This window comes from Dendronephthya gigantea, unplaced genomic scaffold (assembly GCF_004324835.1).
Source record: "Dendronephthya gigantea isolate DGI-Jeju-01 unplaced genomic scaffold, DenGig_1.0 000126F, whole genome shotgun sequence".
Lineage (NCBI taxonomy): Eukaryota > Metazoa > Cnidaria > Anthozoa > Malacalcyonacea > Nephtheidae > Dendronephthya > Dendronephthya gigantea.
Genome location: NW_021163136.1, coordinates 564,965 through 579,593, shown reverse-complemented (window position 1 = coordinate 579,593; position 14,629 = coordinate 564,965). Strand labels below are relative to the sequence as shown.

Sequence of the window (14,629 nt, the reverse complement as noted above, 5' to 3'; positions counted from 1 at the left end):
TTGGGTTTATTAAACTCCAATTGTATTTGTGTTCATACAGAATACGCTGAATACGTTTTGTTTGTATTTGTTCCAATACATCAATATGACTAATACTATATTAATAAAATTAATATTTAAAGTGAAATTTGATACATACTATAAATCAGAATTGGTGGCAAATGCCGCAATAGGTTTTGGTAATATGTCATGTAGGCCAATGACAAATCTCATCTTTCTATTTTAGTACTAAAAAGGTATTTTATAGCCGCATCTGACTCAAATTATTTGCGGCGTCAACATAGCCTACCACGTCCACCATCGGCCCCGACCTCCTCCTCCCCCCCTAACAAATGGCGCTGCTACTGCTAGCCCTGCCGCCTACTTTCCTTAATGCGCCTGCTACTTTCAAAAATAATGAAACCCCTGATCTTCAGGTCATTCTAACACTAAAAACAAACAGAATTAAAATCGAAACAAAATTAAACAAACAGAAACAAAATTAACCTCGAAAAATGGAAGAGCGGTTTGTGGAAGCATCATTTTGAATTGCTTGTGCAAACATGAATGAGACGTTTAAAATCCAATTTGAATTCAAGGGCTGAACGTTTGGGTATTTGTTTACAAAGAATCAAATTTCAGAAATTTTGATGAAAATTAAGTCAGCCGCGCAACTGCGTAAAAGTGGGCTTTTTTCCGTTTAACTCGCAGCTTGAGTAACTTTTTTCACAACACCATTGTTAGTTTAATCACCCGAGCAATCACTCATGCATGAAATCATTCGTGCATGAAAAAACTTACTCAAGCTGCGAGTTAAAAGGAAAAAAGCCCACGTTTACGCAGTTGCGCGGCTGACTTAATTTTCATCAAAATTTCTGAAATTTCGATTCTTTGTAAACAAATACCCAAACGTTCAGCCCTTGAATTCAAATTGGATTTTAAACCTCTCATTCATGTTTGCACAAGCAATTCAAAATGATGCTTCCACAAACCGCTCTTCCATTTTTCGAGGTTAATTTTTCTGTTTGTTTTTAGTGTTAGAATGACCTGAAGATGGTAAAGTACCCATACTAGCATAAATCTATGAGATATTTTGATAAATTTATAGTTTTCTTAACATTTCAAAATTGTCTACTTTTTTTTTATACACCCTGTAGAGAGGTTTAAGCAAGAAGCGACAACGATATTGGAAAGTGGTAAGTTCCCGTTACACAAATGGGAGTCGAATGTGGAAACACTTGAAAGTGAAGGGATGCCAAATCCCTCAAAGATTCTAGGACTCAGATGGGACAAAAAAGAAGACGAACTGTTAATTGAAGTACCTGAATATCCGGAGGAAATGCCTGTGACTAAGAAGTCCATCGTCAGCCATCTGGGGAAAATGTATGATCCATTGGGCATTGTGTCGCCGACCATGGCCGAAGGGAAAAGAATTTTCAGAGAAGTATGCGATGACAAGAAAAGCTGGGATGTGGAAGCATCTACGCCTTTGAAAAATGATTGGTTAAGGTGGACTAAACAGCTTCGAAATGTGAAAATACCACGATGTGTGGCGGAAGACCTAAAGGAGATCAATGCGATTCACCTTCATATCTTCGCTGATGCGAGTAAGTTGGCATGCTCGTGTGTGACAATAGCAGTAATAGAACAAGTTACTGGAACAGTGAAAGGTCTCCTTGCATCGAAGTCGAGGATCTCGAAAAGGAAGACTTCAATCCCGAGATTGGAGTTGGTAAGCGGCCAGATGGCAGTGAATATGGCGAAAAACATATGCTCTGCACTGAAACAAAAGATCTGTTGCTTCAATAACTGTTTGGATGGACAGTTTGGTAACCCTATTCTGGATATCAAATCCAAGGATAGATAACCCCCTCGGGATGGGAGGTCATGTGACATTGTGAAGTGAGGGAAGGAAAACTGTTATTTTACAATCATGAATTATTCATAAAAAATATACTGAAAATGACATGGAGTTGTGAACATTTTGGCTTGAAACAAAAGTTTGGGTCACTATTACGAAATTACATTATAAAATTACATTACAAAATTACAATACATTACATGTTACATTACATTGCATTACACTAAATAAAAAAGTTTACATTACATTACATTTTAACATACATCACAACTCAAAAGACAATGAATTCTATCTATATGAATGCAACAAAATTATGCAACAACTGTATATATGTGTATAATTTATCAAATGTTCATAGTGGATAGCAGTTTACTGTAATTTCATTATATCATAATTGGTGTGATTGGTGAAAGTTTGTGTGCCATTGGTAGTTCATTTAGCTTTTTTGCATGAGGAAGTGTTTGGTTTGTTGACGTCATCTGGAATCAGCTTTTCTTTATTGAAGGATGCTGTTCTCAAAGAACACTGTGATTAACATTTAATTAAATGGAGTACGTTGCATGGAGTTGGTTCAGTTGTTTGCCACCAGTGATATCACAGTGATATGTACCATGCACCTGACAGGTATAGCACTAGCTGACATATTCTGTGTATTTTCTTGAATAAATGTGAATTCTTAAATAAATGTGAATTCTTGAATAATTTTTCTTGGTAATCTTGGCAGAAGTTTGTTTTGCTGCTATTCTCATCAGACTTTGTGATCAACAACTAAATGAAGTTGAATGAAGTTGGTTTAATAATGTCCACTGATCAAGTATATCTGTTGCTGTATTCTTCAGGTCAAAATCACATTCTTTCCTTTTTGACACAAGTGATTTTCCAAACATGTGGAACATCATAGTTGTATTGCAAATTCATTGAAGTTTTTTTGTTATTGATTGTAGTCCAATTATTTGAAAGGTGAAATTCCAATATTTTGTACTGAAATGCTATTTGCCATCTTTTATATTTTTATCCAGAGATAGAAATCTGTAAAAAAAGATAATTCATAGAATACAGTGCAATAGCATTAGGTCATTGAATGTGGTGGGGAGTGGGGTTTGCGGTGAAGTATTGAATGACAATAAAAATCACTACCATAGAATATGTTGATGATGATATCTTAACACATTTTGTGACAACGAGTATTAACGTAAAGATAATACGTTTATGATAAGACAGACATAGACATAGATTAAGGGGAATTAGGATCTACAACATGCAATTTTAGTATCCAATTTAAAGTGCAGTGCTTTTGGTAGTCTCTGCTAAATAATATAGGCAGTTTCCTTCTTCGAGCCTGTATTGTAAATTAGCTGATGATCTCAGGCTTGTTAGTCGTTCGTACATCATGGGTTCAATGACACAAGATGAAAGGGATTTTACTCTGCTTATGGCAACGTAAGAAACTCCAGGAGTTGGTTCTGATTTCCCAATATTGATCCAAGCTTTTGGGAGAGTTAGTCCTTGGCTCTTGTGAATTGTCATCGCCCAAGCGAGTCTTAGCAGTAGTTGTTGCCGCTCGTAAAAAACAGTTTCTGACTGTGATGAAACTGTGATTGGACATATTGGCACACAATGTGGTTTGTTCATATAAAAAACAGGACCCCCATAGTTCTTAAAGTCGATAATGACCACAATAGGCAAGCCTGGTGGTTGATGGTTGTTCTGGTACACAATGTCAACAACTGTTCCAGTAGCTCCATTACATAGACCAGCACTTGACCACAAGTTCATAGTTAACATAACTCTAGCGCTTTTGGCGAGAAATATAACGGTTTCTAACCCAGACATATCATCTGGAGATATTGCTTTCGCCATTGCAGAAGAATGGGAAGCATTGATATGAGCAATATGATTCTGAAGTTTTTTGAGTTGTTCGTTGTTGTAACTGGCAACTTGTTCATTACTATAGAAGAGTCCCGTAGCATTTTCAAAGTCACGTAAATTATTGAAATTTGACGGTTGACGTGTCAGAAGTAATTTCCAGTCATGCAGTGTTGACTCACCTTTGCAAAGTTGTAACAACAAATCTCTGAACTGTATTTGCTGAGGTGTCATACCTTGCACACATTGATTTACAGGGAGCTTAACAACTTTGTCAAACATATGATATGCTTGATAACCTTGTTCACTAATAGCATTTGATGGTTTAGCATAATAAAGAGGCTTTTCTGCAACTGGCGGCAATTGACCTGGATCACCAGCTAAAATCAATGATTTTCCACCAAAATTTGTGTTATTATAACCAGTTGGTTCTTTGCAATGCTTATCTATCCAACCAAAGGTAACTTGGCCAAGCATGGAGTACTCATCAATAATGATGTATGTAATGTTGTTAAGACTCTCTGCTGTAATCTAGACAAATTTTGTCCTACTAGCTCTTTATTACCTCTTGACCCCATGGCTAATTTTAAGCAGTAATAGCACATTTATTTTGGAGAAGATTTCTGATAGCATTAATAAGGTAACTTTTACCTGTTCCTGCAACACCATTTATAATTAGGCATAATGGCTCTTTCTGAGGAGATACATCATCAAAATCATCACCAAAATCATCATCAAAATGAATTGTTAAACACTATTGATTCTGACTTTGAACCACCTTCACTTATGGTCCCACTGCGGTTTGAACAGCTCGCCAGGGAGTGTGATGTTAAGTTTTATACGGGGATCCCTTCAACTGAAGCATTCCATTGCATATTTGAACATCTGCTCCAAAAGCACTGCATATGCAATACTGGAGAGGTATGCAACAGACACAGAGGGAATCTAGACCAGTATCTCCATTTGAAGAATATGCTTGAAGAATATAAGAAAGCTTGGATTGGAGGAGGAGTTTTTATTAACATTAATGAAACTTAGACTTGCTCTGATGAACCTGTATTTGGCATATAGGTTTAAAATTTCAGATGGTTCTGTCAGCAGTATATTTATTACCTGGATAAAGTTGATGTCAAAAGAGCTGGCAGTATTGATTATTTGGCCTACCTGTGCTCGAATAAAGGAAAATCTCCCAAAGTGTTTCAAAGCACTTTATCCAGAGGTGAGATGCATCATCGATTGCTTTGAGTGTTTTACCAACACTCCTAGTGGGATAGATTTGGCTGCAACTATGTGGATTGAATATAATTAAGCACCACTATACCTACAAGGTTTTTAGTCGCTATCACTCCTAATGGTGCCATTTCGTATGTGTCCCCTGCATATGGTGGCAGAGCAACTAATGTTTTCATTGTTTGTGATTCTGGGTTTCTCAACCTTGTTGAGCCTTTTGATGAGGTTATGGCAGACAGAGGGTTTAAGATCAGGGAAGAACTAATGATGAAGATGGCTACATTATGTATCCCACCTAGCAAAGCAAAGTCCATGCAGATGTTACCATCTGATGTTAGAAAAACATCTAATATTGCTAATGTCAGGATTTATGTGGAGCAGGCTATAGGTAGGATGAAAGTTTTTCATGTTCTCAAAAATGAACTACCAATTTCAATGGTCCCACTTGCTGATGATATTGTTTGTGTTTGTGGTGCTTTATGCAACCTTCTGCCTCCATTGTTTGTGTGATACATTGACAAAATCATTTATGCTGTGATCAGCAGTAGATTTAGTCATAACTACCTAAAATTAAATTGCCAAATTTTTTTGTTTGGAACACTTTTATTATAATAATCACATTAGAACAACTACCCAAACTACCCAAAAAGTGTTTAACAAATTTTAACATAATTATTTCAATAATATAAATATTTTATATTATTTACATTCATGTGGGGTAAGAATAAATTTTGAAAGTTAAAAATGTCTAATTATTATTTGTTCTTGTCTCCAATTAAATTATACCAAAATACCAATACCATTTGTGCAATATCTAACCAACTCAATAGTTTCAACTTGAAGTTATTCACATGTGACACACTGTTTTCATAATTCGTTTAACCAACACATTGCCATTGCAGTTGATGAACTTTAATGTCCTGTCATTCTAAAGACATTAATAATAAATTTTGAAGTATCTGTTCCATAAAAGCCAGTTGTCTGTATTCCATAAAAGCCGATGTTTATCATTGAGCATCACTTTGCTAACATCCAATGACCTTTTTATACTTTGGTAACAGAGCAGACTGTCAATGATTTCTGTTTAGGTAATTCCCATTCATATCTCAACTCCATTTGTTTTTCATAACATAGATCAGTGAATATCCTTGTCATCTGCATAAAAGAAATAATATTTCTTGCTGAACTTTATCTTAAGCTCCATTACCAATTTTCTATAGCATCATCACAGAAGAAATTAACATGTTCTTCTGCAAGCATCCTGGTTGAGCATGTGAACATTTCTCAAGTTGAAATATTATGACGGATTTCAATGCAACATTTTGTATTATATTAGGTAAAATGGTGGTGAGTTCGTTTATAGTGGTAATTTTTTAGGTTCCATATTTTCAATATAATCATATATACAATCGTGGTATATAATTTTTATATAATTTTGTTATCAATGTACTGGGACACCAGACAATAAGAAGGCAAGGGTGCAATTTGAATCTATGGCCATTCTCTTCTCCATTATAAAATCAATAGGGGTTGCAAATTGCTACTTTGCCTTCCCTCTGGTGCTGGTGCGCACACAGAGTTGTTTTTATAGACCTTGATTTTTTATATAATTAGGAGTGATGTGGAAGGTTAGATTATTTCTATAATTCGATCAACTCCTTTGGCAACCAAATTTGCCGAATTTGAAACATCTTCATGGTTGCTACACCAAGCATGAACTTTCTTTTCACATATGGAGCAAATGTGTGTTCCACCCACAGGAATATTCCTATCAAAACAAACAGAACATATATTATTAGTGCCAAAAGCAGTTGAATGAACAACAGGTTGGTTGAGACCTGAACTGGTGCTAGCGCCAACATTGATATCTTCATCCTCAAGATTGTCGGTATCACTGCTGCTGGTATCATCATGAAAATCACCTGCAGGATCACATGAGTTTATAAGGCAATTGAAACATAGCCAGTTATTTAGAGTTTTGGCTGTGTTTTCTGTTAACTGGGCACAGCAGAGATGCCAACATGTTTTGCAACTGGAGCAAGTAATACTTTTCTCTTCCCCAGGATTGTTGATTTCTGCCTCCTGTAAAATAACTTTGTCACATTTTGCACACTCTAGCAAGTTCCTAAAACCTAGCAAACATGGTAAAACATGTTTTATAAAATATTGTGAGCTCGGGATAAGAGGACATGTACACCCCAAGGAGTCATTTATGGTTTTGCATCCCTTTAGCAACTCGAAATGATAATGAAGTCTGCTTGAGTTGGTCTCTGCTTGGCGGTGTGAGTGTTACAGTTATATGATATATAATTTTTACATTAATCATGCTTATTAGAAACTTATAAATATATGACCTTATCTAAAACCAATGCTATATCTGTATCATGCACATCAGAAATGTCAGTATATGATATGCATTTACTGATGTCCCCATGGACAAAATACCAGTAACAAGCTGGTGAGAGTCTGGGAAATCCTACTCCACACTGGGCAATCGAATGGGCCATCATCTTTCCCATACACTTCATAACACCAGAAAAGGCAATCCGGCTACTGTAAATTGGTAAAAGCTTCGTAGGAGGCCCCTCGAACAACCTGAAACCTTCCTCTCCATTTGCCAGTTTGGCAAATGTTTTTTCAAAAAACTCCCTCCTAGGACCCCCGGTATCGACTGCTGGTTGATTCAAAAAGGTTATCCTCAGTGGACGGGTAGCATCAAAACGTGGATCTTTATAGATGGCCATAGCATCTGATACCAGGCTCTCATCTTCTGTTGATACTTTTAATCTTGGACCAGTTAGTCCTTTTCCCAAAGATTTAATGATTGATGCAATATCTAAAAAATATTAATTTCCATCAAATCCTGGCTTTTACGGTAGCAGTCCTGGCAGGGAATTTTGATTTCACCTTTACTTCATACAGGGTTTGAATGTACAGTAGTTGAGGAAAGTGATGTGGATTTTTTTGCATCACGTTTGCCAGTTTTGTATATTTTTATGTCAAAGAAATCAGCACAACTGTTATTTCCACAGTTATTTTTACACATCATTTTGATTACGTGATGCTCAATGTTTGCATAATACAAACAAACACAAAAAATTTGTTTGGGGATAGAAAGTAATACAACAGCACAGGAAGATTTGATATTTACAGGTGTGTGTAAACTAAAAATATCAAATATTACTTGCCAGGTTCTTCTGGACTATCTTCAATTTTGTCAATAAAAGGACTAACAGATAATAAATATCTGTCAAGCTGCTCATCATCTGAGTCATCACTAATTGCCACTTAAAGGAGATTATTAACAAACAATGTTAATTGGCAACAGTTAATATGACTCACATAATTGCCCCAATAGGTAATGCTGTAGCTTGCTAGTATGTATGGTCAGTACACTACCTGAAACAGTTGGATTGTTAGTACATTGGTACGTTTCAGATTCTTGTAAAGACTGGCAACCATTTCGAGCTAGAAAAAAAGGCTATAATTAAAGCTGTTCTACTTTATTTACCTTCCCATGGGTAATTATATTTCTATCTACCATAGATAAGATTTGGTCTTATGGTGCATTTGCCCATAGAACACATTAATAAGCATAAAGCATCCATGAATGGTCCAAGCAAAATGTCAGAGTCAGGAAGGCAATACCCTGTAGTTTTTACCTAACAGAATTTCAGCTGCTGCATTAACATCTCCCATGGCTTCAGCAACAGCAGACTGTAACACATCATCCTCCACACCTGGAAACATTTTCTGCAACTGCTTGGTATTTTCTAAGAAAAGGAATGGCATGTGCTTAATATTCTGATGCTTAACCATTAATGTCAGTGCTGGCCAGGGGATTCCCCTGGCCTATCAGTTAAACAAAATCTGTTAAGATGTTAGTTTTTGCTGGTCAGGTTTAATAAGGTGATGTTGTATACATATAATGTGTAATATTGTGCATTCCAGAAATTGTGTCATGATTTTTGGTTGGAAACTTATTTTCTGACTGGCACATGACAAAACCCATTCATGACTATGGAGCTCAGGACAATGTCAGGAAGTGCCTGAGTCCATAATTAGTATATCCATGATATAAGTAATACAGTATAAGTATAACTACTGTAAACATATAAAAATATTACTGAATCATATACCATTATTTTCCACATTCTCATCTGGCTCGCCATCATCTGGGTTGATGAATGAAGTTATTTGCATTTGCCCTGAACCATCACACCTAAGAAATTAATGCAGTATTTTGAGATGATACATACGAGGGAGAAAAGAAGACCTAACAAGCTGTCCATTTATTATTTCCGCATCTCTTTTCGATCTGCTATAAATATCAACAGCATAAATATAATTCAAATTTATACACAATGGGATCTACAGTCTGTACATTAGTACAATGCTCTAATGTCCAAGTGCTATATATTTTTTTATAATTAGGTTGTGAATGATGGTCATTGGCCATTTTCTAAGTCAAACAGTGTTCACAAGCAAGCAAAACACTGAATTTAAAGCAATTTCATTAATGCTGTATTATAAAGGATAAGGGCCAGGACAGGTGCTATAACAAGCTTGCAGTACCTGGAAGTGCCACCACCACATTTCTCCATATGGATTCTCATTTCTGACATTACAATCTCCTCTATGCAGTTTACACACTTCACTTTTGGTGACTGATCCATGCCCTCAAATGAGACAAAGTACACTTACAGTAACTAAAGGTTATTTATCTAACCATTTAAAATGTTTTATAGAGGTTGTTATTTATTAACAGTTATTGTAGATTTATTTATTTAGTAAATGACAATAACTTATATTAGATACATGAACATGTACTAGCAAGTTAAAATTTCAAAGCAAAAATTTCAAGGGGTCAGTGTCGGCATCTTTGATCTTTTTTAAGGGGTAACATTTTCAAGGATGACCTGCATTGGGGTGTGTGGATAAATGAAATGGCCCATGGAACACCCAGTGTGAGTGTAGAGAATATTAAAAAATACCAAATTACATAACCCCTTTACCATACAACATACCTTTGCCTGACCAACCAGTAACGGTAGATCCTTTTGAAGTGGTCGCACAAATGCTTTTGCCTGGCCAAGAGCACTCTTGATGAAACTGACAGTGTAACCTATTGGAGGACTTGGTACCTCAATCAATGCCTTAGAGTTGCCCTCAGCTGTTCTTAGGATCTCGTATCCTCCACCTTCCACTAGACTAGGGAAGGTTTCCAGCAATTTTTCATTGACATGTCTAGCATCCCCATCTTTTTCAAAAACTATTTTTGCCTCTCCAAGACCAGCCAAACTGAGACTTATTCTGTCGCTAGCAGTTGGAGGATGGGATTGGTTTACCTTGGCCAGACAAACAAATGCTTTTGTGAAGGTATTTTTAGGAGTGTACCCGGTCTTGGTGGAATATGGCACAACCCTCCCACGTGTTGAGCCAGAACGTCTAGGAGCCTAACGCCGTGTACTATTTGTAAGCGACGATGGGGGACGAAAGCCAAATATTCGTCGATGTTCATCCAAAGGGGTTGGGCGATTCATTCCAGAAGTATTTGTACCACTTACCACAGCCTGGACATCAGCCGAGCCCGATGCAACACTACTAGTAGAACTAGAAGTACTTGGAAATCGCAATGGCGCTATTGCCATGGCTGTGGACAATGGTGACATCAGTGTTGCATTTCCCTGAAACGATTGCGTTGTTGACGACTCGGACGTGTGTGGGTGCTCTCTACCACTGGAACCAATATCATTTGCAGCTGAAATTAGTCTTTCTGCGCATTGTCTTAGAATATTTTCCATATTTATATTCAACAAGCGATGAAGCATGAAGCGGGAAACTGCAATGACAGTCGCAACCAGTCACAAGCACTGAGCTATATAATAATTCCATATATAGCTCAGTGGTCACAAGTCACTGGTCGCAACTCGCTCGCTGGTAGTTACTTTATGTGACCCCTATTATAATGTATCACATATTATTGTGTATCACATACCTTAGTCCTCCTCAGTCTCCCTCAGCCATCCTTAGCCCTCCTTAGACATCCTTAGCCCTCCCTAGCCCTCCTTAGACATCCTTAGCCCTCCTTAGCCCTCCTTAGGCCTCCTTAGCCCTCCTTAGCCCTACTTAGCCATCCTTAGCCCTCCTTAGGCCTCCTTAGCCCTCCTTAGCCCTCCTTAGCCCTCCTTAGGCCTCCTTAGAAATCCTTAGCCCTTCTTAGACCTCCTTAGACCTCCTTAGACCTCCTTAGACCTCATTAGCCTTCCTTAGACCTCCTTAGACCTCCTTAGACATCCTTAGCCCTCCTTAGCTTACCTTAGACCTCCTTAGGCCTCCTTAGCCCTCCTTTGACCTCCTTAGCCCTCCTTAGACATCCTTAGCCCTCCTTAGCCCTCCTTTGGCCTCCTTAGACCACCTTAGCCCTCCTTAGCCCTCCTTAGACATCCTTAGCCCTCCTTAGGCCTCCTTAGCTCTCCTTAGCCCTCCTTAGGCCTCCTTAGCCCTCCTTAGCCCTCCTTAGACATCCTTAGCCCTCCTTAGCCCTCCTTAGACGTCCTTAGCTCTCCTTAGCCCTCCTTAGGCCTCCTTAGGCCTCCTTAGCCTTCCTTAGCCCTCCTTAGACATCCTTAGCCCTCCTTAGGCCTCCTTAGCCCTCCTTAGGCCTCCTTAGCCCACCTTAGACCTCCTTGGCCCTCCTTAGACCGCCTTAGCCCACCTTAGACCTCCTTAGCCCTCCTTAGACCTCCTTAGACCTCCTTAGCCCTCCTTAGCCTACCTTAGACCTCCTTAAAAGGTATGTTATGTATTTCCCGTGTAATGTGATATATTTTTGGAAAGAAATAAGAAGATGTATAGGCGGCTAAGGAGGTCTAAGGAGGGTTAAGGAGGTCTAAGGTAGGCTAAGGCGGTCTAAGGAGGGCTAAGGAGGGCTAAGGAAGTCTAAGGTGGGCTAAGGAGGGCTAAGGCGGTCTAAGGAGGTCTAAGGAGGTCTAAGGAGGCCAAAGGAGGGCTAAGGAGGCCTAAGGAAGGCTAAAAAGAGCTAAGGATGTCTAAGGAGTGCTAAGGAGGGCTAAGGAGGCCTAAGGAGTGCTAAGGTGGTCTAAGGAGGCCAAAGGAGGGCTAAGGAGGGTAAGGAGGCCTAAGGAGGGCTAAGGAGAGCTAAGGATGTCTAAGGAGGGCTAAGGAGGGCTAAGGAGGCCTAAGGAAACCTAAGGAGGGCTAAGGAGAGCTAAGGATGTCTAAGGAGGGCTAAAGAGGGCTAAGGAGGCTTAAGGAGGGCTAAGGTGGTCTAAGGGGGCCAAAGGAGGGCTAAGGAGGGCTAAAGAGGGCTAAGGAGGCCTAAGGAGGGCTAAGGAAGGCTAAGGAGGGCTAAGGAGGGCTAAGGAGGCCTAAGGAGGGCTAAGGAGAGCTAAGGATGTCTAAGGAGGGCTAAGGTGGGCTAAGGAGGCCAAAGGAGGGCTAAGGAGGCCTAAGGAGAGCTAAGGATGTCTAAGGAGGGCTAAGGAGGGCTAAGGAGGCCTAAGGAGGGCTAAGGAGAGCTAAGGATGTCTAAGGAGGGCTAAGGAGGGCTAAAAAAGGCTAAAAAGGGCTAAGGATGTCTAAGGAGGGCTAAGTAGGGCTAAGGAGGGCTAAGGATGTCTAAGGAGGGCTAAGGATGTCTAAGGAGGGCTAAGGAGGGCTAAGGAGGGCTAAGGAGGCCTAAGGAGGGCTAAGGATGTCTAAGGAGGGCTAAGGATGTCTAAGTAGGGCTAAGGAGGGCTAAGGATGTCTAAGGAGGGCGAAGGAGGGCTAAGTAGGGCTAAGGAGGGCTAAGGATGTCTAAGGAGGGCTAAGGAGGCCTTAGGAGGCCTAAGGATGGCTAAGTAGGGCTAAGGAGGGCTAAGGATGTCTAAGGAGGCCTAAGGAGGGCTAAGGATGGCTAAGGAGGGCTAAGGAGGCCTAAGGAGGGCTAAGGAGGGCTAAGGAGGGCTAAGGATGGTTAAGGAGGGCTAAGGAGGGCTAAGGATGTCTAAGGAGGGCTAAGGAGGGCTAGGGAGGGCTAAGGATGTCTAAGGAGGGCTAAGGATGGCTGAGGGAGACTGAGGAGGACTAAGGTATGTGATACACAATAATATGTGATACATTATAATAGGGGTCACATAAAGTAACTACCAACTCGCTTAGTTGACAACTGCTGTCTGAAACCCGTGGGCTCATTTTGAAGTTTGCAATGCACTATCGACGAATTCATCGTATCGATTAATTCGTATCAATGAATTCGTGTCGATGAATTCGTATCGATGAATTCGTACAGATGATTCATTTATACGTTCGATGAATACAAACATGACATTTACAAATCTTCGATGAATTCGCAGTATTCACACAGTTTCTTTGGCAAATTCATATATACTAACCATAGACGTCGACAAATTTACATATATGGTATTTTGACCCCGATAAAGCGCCATAAGAAAGTGGGTATCAAATTCCGAGATGGTTATGAAGGAAATCCCAGAAGATGAGCAAGCAGCACAGCTTACGATTACCAACGACAAATACCCAGTTGTCAAAACGCTTGGGGTGTCTTGGAACAGCAAGAAATATATTCTTACTTTACTGATGTCCACAATTCCCTCTGACGTCCCAATAAGCCCCCCCAGCAGTGTTTGATCCGCTCGGATTTATCAGCCCATATATTATGGTTGCCAAAGTTTTATTGCAAGAACTTTGGGCTTGTGGTTATGAATGGGAAGACACAATTGAAAACAAAATCCAGAAAAACCAGATAGACAAATGGTTCGGACAGTTGCACAAAGTCGCCACAGTGCAAGTGCCGAGAAGTATATGCGAGAGAGCAAGTTAGTGGTCTGTAGAGAGATAGTGACATTTGTTGATGTGTCGTTAAAGGCAAATGGTGCAGTTGCATACTTGAGATGCACCTATGAAGATGGTAATTACTCCAGCCGATTAATCGCTTCAAAGAGCAAAGTAGTGCTGCTGCTGCCAATGACAGTCCAAGACTAGAGCTATTAGGTGCAGTTCTAGGGTTACGACTTACGCAGAATATTAGTCTGGCGTTTGAAATGGATATGCACGCTGTTACTTTCTACTCTTACAGCACTGACATACTGTGGTGGATCCATGGTTGTGGGAGAGACTTTTGAGCGTTTATAGCAAACTGGATTGGCAAAATACAACTGTATAGCAATCCTGGACAGTGGCAGCATGTTCCAACAGACAAAACAGTTGGAACCGTTTCAACTATCAGAATCTACACTATGTGGAATGGTCTAGCATGGGTGACACAAGATGCATCACATTGGCCGTGCATGGAATTAATGAAATCGTCAGCTGCACTTCCGGAAAAGAAGACTGCTCGAAAGAAAGGTGGAAAAGCTGATACAGAAGTTAGCCATAATTTGACCACACAGGTAGAACAAGAAGAGGAAGAATTGGCAGCCATCTGGAGATTGGATCCAAAACCTACGTACAACATTATCATGCATTGGCTAACCACGTGGCTGGAACCAATTTTGTGTTTGCCCAAATCAGTCAAAGATATTGGATTGTAGCAGCCAGAGAAGAAATAAGAGAATGGGAGAACGAGTGTTCCACATATCAAAGACGAAGAAACAAGCTTAAATCTCAAGTCATGGGACTGCTTCTAGAAGTACGTCTTCATTTCACGTATCCAGCATTTGATCAGAC

The 14,629-nt window shown here is 39.6% G+C and overlaps 1 pseudogene; it reads left to right on the top strand.

The window, feature by feature from the left end:
• The first annotated feature begins 4,390 nt into the window (after window positions 1–4,390).
• On the top strand, window positions 4,391–5,106 carry LOC114535830 (annotated as a pseudogene).
• The last annotated feature ends 9,523 nt before the right edge of the window (window positions 5,107–14,629 follow it).